Below are 6,488 nucleotides of genomic sequence, written 5' to 3'. Positions count from 1 at the left end.
TCTGACTGGGTCATTCCTAACATTCTCAGGGCTGGGACTAAGAAATCACTATGAATATCCCACTAGTCTACACCTTTCCTGGTGGGTTCTAAGGATTTGGGGTAGCAGTTCACCCTATACACTTGGGTTCCTCAAAGGCCTAGCAGTTTGCAAGGAGAGATTCCACAGACAGACACAGAGGACTGGGAGTAATCCAAGACTGGGGAGGTCCTGCACTGTTCAGTGGCTAGCAGGAAATATGCTAAATTTAACTTCCTTCTTGGGATAGACACCAAAATATGTGAGCTAAAAATGCAGTCTGGTTTCATTGCCAAAAAGATGGTGAAATCTTGATGAATACCTCCCTCATTCAGACCTATCACACGATCAGCCCATGACTGCAGGTACAATTCATGACCAGAGAGAATATACTCCTATCGGCTGGTAACAAGCACAAGGTCTAACGAACAGTGAAAAACATCCCTCCTCTCATCATGTGACCTTTCAATTCATACAGAGTCCTCCTTGGATAGGGTCTGGAAGGTCCTTTTTCTCTGGTATCCCTCCCTCCTTGCCTCCCCCACCCAAAGCCCTAGTGTGTCTTGCAGAAGCAAGCCAGACATGAGATTTTGAGTGTCAGAACTGAACCCCATCCGAATGAAATAGCTCAAAACAAACCATCTTTTCTCCTGTGAATGTCGACTGTTTTTCATAGCATAAATTCAGCATTATTATGCTAGAAAAGTCTTTGTCTTTATCCTACTAAATATCACTCTTTGGTATGGTTGAGGAGAAAAGACAATCCCAACCTGACAATTTCACGTGAATAATGCATCCCTAGGTAGAGTATCAGGGAGGATTCATTGACACCAACAGAGGCGCACAGCCCTTCCCCCAACCCAGGAGGATGAGACCCCATTCTCTTAGTTGGTAACTCTCTAAGGGATAGGAGCCCAGACCTGGCCTTGCTAATGATTAAGTTCCTTCCTCAAGTGTATTCTGAGGTCTGAGATAGAGCTTGTTGTAATTTGGCAACCTCGTATTTTAATTGATCCATATGAGAACAAATTATACAAGCAAAAGAAACCTGGGACATCTTGGTTACTGTAGAGGACTGTGAAGGTCTTGTGGTTGCAGTGATATTTCATCTCTCCAATTCAAAGAGTGACTTTGGAAAAGAAAGAGCACGAGGCTGGACGCCTGGCAACTAAGATAGTGTCGCAGACCAGGATTGGGGGGACCCCTTGTGACTTGTGACAGAAGATTTATGGGCCTCTGATAAATGACAAGGTAATTAACACAAAACCTGGACATCATGGACCTCTTAAAATTTTGGAGGAAAGGGGAAAGCATCCAAATAGAACTGGAAAACCACATATTCTAGGTGTGGTTTCCCACATGGGTCTGTGGACTGGAGCTGGTCCATGACAAAGGATTTCAGGTCTACAGTGAAATAACACTTTTTTCAATATTATTAAATTCTGAAATTAAGTCCTTTCTAACCTTCTCAGGATTAAATTATTGTTCTTCTATGAAAAGATGATGATATTCTAAGATTGCTTGGGGATGGAAGGAAATGTCATTTCCTGTTGCCAAACATTAATTTGGGGGATTTTCCCCCCGAAATTTTAATTAATTTTAGTAAAATCCTAAAGTCTGGGAAGTGCTATATTATAGAAGACCAGAATGGGAATGGAACTTGAATTTTATCACAAGAAAATAGATTATATGGAGCTCATGACTGGTGGATGACCCTGGAAAGATAACACTGCTCAGAGGAAGTAGATCTAATTACAGTTTTCAACAGTGGAGTATATGTCAAAAAGGAAATCACAAACCTTCCGAAGAAAAGAAGCATTTGGATGCAGATAAAAGAAGAAGCAAACAGGAAATAAAACCTGGTAGGAGTACAGAATAGATGTTAAAATACATAGAGGATATGGGTGATGCTTTTTTAATTCAGACCATAAAAGTGATCGAAGGCAGGATACGGCTGTGCCAGAGGTCGCAAGCAGCAGGACATCAGCCTCTTCTTTTGGAAGCAGAGCGCCTAGTAAATTTTTGCCCCACTAACAATTTCACTTGCTAGAATGTTGAAGGAAGATGGCCAGACATAATTTTTACGGATTTCAAGAAGTCAGATCCTAAAATGTTCCAAAGAAAATTACCTAAGGGGCTCAAAAGGGACAGCGAGTTCCCAAATGTGAAGTTCTAGTAGTTTTCTCCCAAAGGATCCTGCCAAGGAAGGAAGGAGGGCTTCACCAATCAGGAAGCACCTGCACACTCTGTCTTCTGATACGACCAAGTTGTGGGCAGAGATGAAGGTCACATCTCCCTACATTAAAAAATGAACCAAGCAAGTAAAGCAAGGACAGTTCGTATGAAAACATTAAACCAAAATGAAGGTTTTAGTGGACTGGATGCTCAGTTTGAAGCAGTAAAGGATGAAGCTGCCAAAAACAGTAATGTAATGGGAGGTAAATGTGATCTGCATTCGTGGGGAGACTCAATTAGGAAACGTCATTATTCCCCGATCTGAGTGGAGGTTCAATTCTGAGAACATTTTGCCTTTTTTATGTGAACAAAGCATTTTTACTATAGAAAAAAAAAAAAACTTTTAAAAAACCATCCAGTGCTTGCTTCAGCAGCACACAGACCCAAATTGGAACAATACAGAGAAGAGTAGCATGGCCCCTGGGCAAGGATGATTATGCAAATTTGTGTAGCATTCCAAATTTTAAAAATAATAATTAATTAATTTAAAACCATCCATAATTATACTACCCAGAAATAACCACATTAACCATTTTGGAATATATATATATATATATATATATGTATGTTTATACATAAATGTGTGTATATATATATATGTTCATACATAAATGTGTGTATATATATTCCAGATACATAGACACACATATACACACAATTATTATATATAAATATATATTTACCAGGATAAAAGCATACTGACAAAGTGCTTTATGAGATGTTTTCTTAACTTCATTGTTAGAAATCTCTCTACATCAATAAATATAGCATATAAGAAATAGATCATTATTTTTTTAAGATTTTATTTATTTATTTGACACAGAGAGAAGGTGGGGAGAGAGCAAGCATAAGCAGGGGGAGCTGCAGGCAGAGGGAGAAACAGGCTCCCCACGGAGCAAGGAGCCCCATGTGGGACTCAACCCAGGATCCCAGCATCACAACCTGAGCCGAAGGCAGGCACCTAACCTACTGAGCCACCCAGGCGCCCAGAAACATATCATTATTTTAATTGTATTCCTTCGTGTAGATTTGTCATAATGCATTGATCCAATTCTCTATTGTTGGATTTTCGAGTTCCTTCTGAATGTTTTTGTATTATGAACAATGTGTTAAGCACCCTGTACATTCATTTTTGCCCGTTTGACCAATGATTTCCTTCCCTAGATGGAAAATTGCAGAATTGAAGGGTATGCAAAGTATTAAGATTTTTGATAAGCCCCAAAATAGTTTACACAATGCAATCAGAAAAGGGAAAGCAACCCAGTGATGAAGGATAGTTGGAAGAAAGGCAGGCATGATTAAGCCCCCCACCCCCTCGCCCTAAGAGGAAACCACCCTTAGAAGGATTTTGCACCACCCTGGAAGGAGCCCTCCACCCTTTCCCACACGATAGATGACAAATACCTGAATGGATGACAGGTTCATGGATGGAGGGTTAATCAGATTAAAACAGCCCACCAACAAGCCCATAAAAACCCCTAGACTTAGAAACTCTGGTGGTAACCCTCTCGGGTCCCCTCCCTCTTCGGGAGCTTTGTACTGTCACTCAATAAACTTTACTATGGCTCAGTAAACTTTGCTTTGCTGCCCACCACTCTTTGTCTGATCTACCTCTTCATTCTTCAAAGTAGCATGACCAAGAACTGTGGGCACTGAAGGAAAAAGTCCTGTAACACTAGCAGAAAAATAGATATTTTATCTTTTTTTTTTTTTAATATTTTGTTTCCTTATTTGACAGAGAGAGAGGAAGAGAGGGAGAGAGGGAGAGCACAAACAGAGGGAGCAGCAGGGCGAGAGGGAGAAGCAGGCTCCCCACTGAGCAGGGAGCCCGATGCGGGACTTGATCCCACGACCCTGGGATCATGACCTGAGCTGAAGGCAGACACAACCGACTGAGCCACCCAGGTGCTCCTAAATGTTTTATCTTTATGTATAGGACAAAAAATATGAGTAAGCAATTCACAAAAGATATACAGATAGCCATGAACATATGAAAAGATATTCAACCTCTCTAGTAATACAGTAAATACAAAATAATAATGAGATACTATTTTTTACATGAATACTGTCAGAAGAATTTTTAGACTGACAGTATCTGGTGCCTGAGTGGCTCAGTCGGTTAAGCATCTGCCTTCAGCTCAGGTCATAATCCCAGGGTCCTGGGATTAAGTCCTACGTCGGGCTCCTTGCTCAGTGGGGAGCCTGCTTCTCCCACTCCCGCTCCCCCACTGCTTGTGCACGCTCTCTCTCTCGCTCTCTCTCACTCTCTCTCTCCGTCAAATAAATAAAATCTTAAAAAAAAAAAGATTGACAGTCTCTTGTAATGCCATTGGTGAAGAAAATGGACATTTTCATACAACGTTGGTAGGAAATTGTTGCTACATTTTTATAGACAATTTGGCAGAATCTAGGAAAGTATCTACTGAAATTTGCTTATTTATTTTTCCGTTAAACTTTTTTTTCTCATTTAACTACTTTTTTTTTAATCTACTGAAATTTAAAATGTGAATACACTAAGGTGTCTGGCTGGCTCAGTTGGTAAAGCATGTGACTCTCAATCTTGGGGTTCTGAGTTTGAGCCCCATGTTGGGTATAGAGATTATTTTTTTTTAAATCTTTTAAAAATAAATAAAATAGCAGCACCTGGGTGGTTCAGTCAGTTAAGTGTCTGCCTTTGGCTCAGGTCATGATCTCAGGGTCCTAGGATTGAGCCCTGCATTGGGCTCCTTGCTCAGCAGGGAGTCTGCTTCTCCCTCTCCCTCTTCCCATTCCCCCCTCCCTGCTTGTGCTTGCTCTCTCTCTCTCTCAGGCTCTCTGTCTCTCCCTTTCAAATAAATAAATAACATCTTTTTAAAATAATGAATAAATAAATAAATAAATAGATAGATAGATAGATAAGATAAAATGGCATACACTAGGAGCCATGAGTCCTAATAGTAGGAATTTATGCCCATAAATGTTACCACCATTAGCAATCTCAGTGTCCATTGGCTATAAAAGTGACATCTAAAATTATATTAGGTGGTTTTATAAGTACTGACATGGAAAGATATTTTAAAACATCAAGTTGTAGACAATTCATGTAACACCGTTCCATTTTTTGTAAAATAAAAGATACTTGTGTGTGAATAAATAGGTGTATGTCCTATAAGCATAAAATAAGTTTAACAACTTTTGCTGCTACAGAGTGGATGGAAATGGCTGGTGAGACTCTCATGTTTTACTTTATACACTTCTGTTACTGGAGGAAATTTGGCAATGAGTGTGTGTTTTTATAATTAAAGACAAAAAAAGCTCTCCAGGCAAAGGTGATCCTAATTTCAATTTACATTCACGATGTCAGTTTCAGGGGTGAGCTCCCTCAGGCAGGAAGCAGGTCTGTTTGTCTTGCCTTATACGATCTAGCACAAATATATACCTGAGGTTGACAGAGCATTATGGAAGCAAAGAGCGCTGTGGGACTGGGCTCCCAGGGCTGGTTGTATTAAGACAAATGCAAAAAAAAAAGTAAGAGGCTTAATTTTCCCTGCTGAAAATAAACAAATAGACTTCTTCCCTCTCTCTTTTCTTAGACATTTACTTTTAAAAAATTTGTAAGTTCTTTCTCAGTCTTTTTGAAATATATTCCATAAATCTTTTAGAAATCTGAATGAGCCTCTGGCCATTTTTGTAACTCACAGTGTCTTTCTTAAGGACCTGCTAACCATCTCCTTGAAGTGTCATCTTCAGGAAAGTCAGCACCCTTCTCTCCTTCACTCCCAAACTACCTCCTGTTATTAAAGCCAACTAGCTAACAGATGGTCATCCCAATTACCGAGTGAATTTGGGATGAACTATGTGTGACGAATGGTGCTGTCAAGTCCTCTTACCTGAGGACTAGTTCTTTATCTTGACAAAATGTATACGAGTCTTTGTACCTGTTGGGCTATAGAAAAGGGTGGGATTTCTTTCTCTCTTTGCCGTCTCTTTAGAGGGTTGCCTGGGATGCTCAGCATGGAAACCCGGGCGGCGCAGGGGTGCAAGAGCGCCTGGCTCCGGGGATCCCAAACAGACCAGGTTCAGCCACTTGCCACTGACAAAATCCAAAGGCAGAAAAACAGTGGTGGTAAAATAAGAAAGGAATTCATTTTGGGCGCCTGGGTGGCTCAGATGGTTGAGCGTCTGCCTTCGGCTCAGGTCATGATCCCAGGGTCCTGGGATCGAGTCCCGCATCGGGCTTCCCGCTCCTTGGGAGC

General features: G+C 40.7%; 1 non-coding gene across 1 annotated transcript; it reads left to right on the top strand.

Annotated features, from left to right (window-relative positions):
* The first annotated feature begins 2,611 nt into the window (after positions 1-2,611).
* LOC115943602 (U6 spliceosomal RNA) lies at positions 2,612-2,719 on the top strand. The gene has a single exon (XR_004078201.1). It is a non-coding gene; the product is annotated as a U6 spliceosomal RNA (small nuclear RNA).
* The last annotated feature ends 3,769 nt before the right edge of the window (positions 2,720-6,488 follow it).

Source organism: Leptonychotes weddellii, chromosome 9, assembly GCF_054177405.1.
Source record: "Leptonychotes weddellii isolate Sample4059 chromosome 9, ASM5417740v2, whole genome shotgun sequence".
NCBI lineage: Eukaryota > Metazoa > Chordata > Mammalia > Carnivora > Phocidae > Leptonychotes > Leptonychotes weddellii.
Note: the sequence above shows the minus strand (reverse complement) of the source record. Positions and strands in the feature narration are given on the sequence as shown.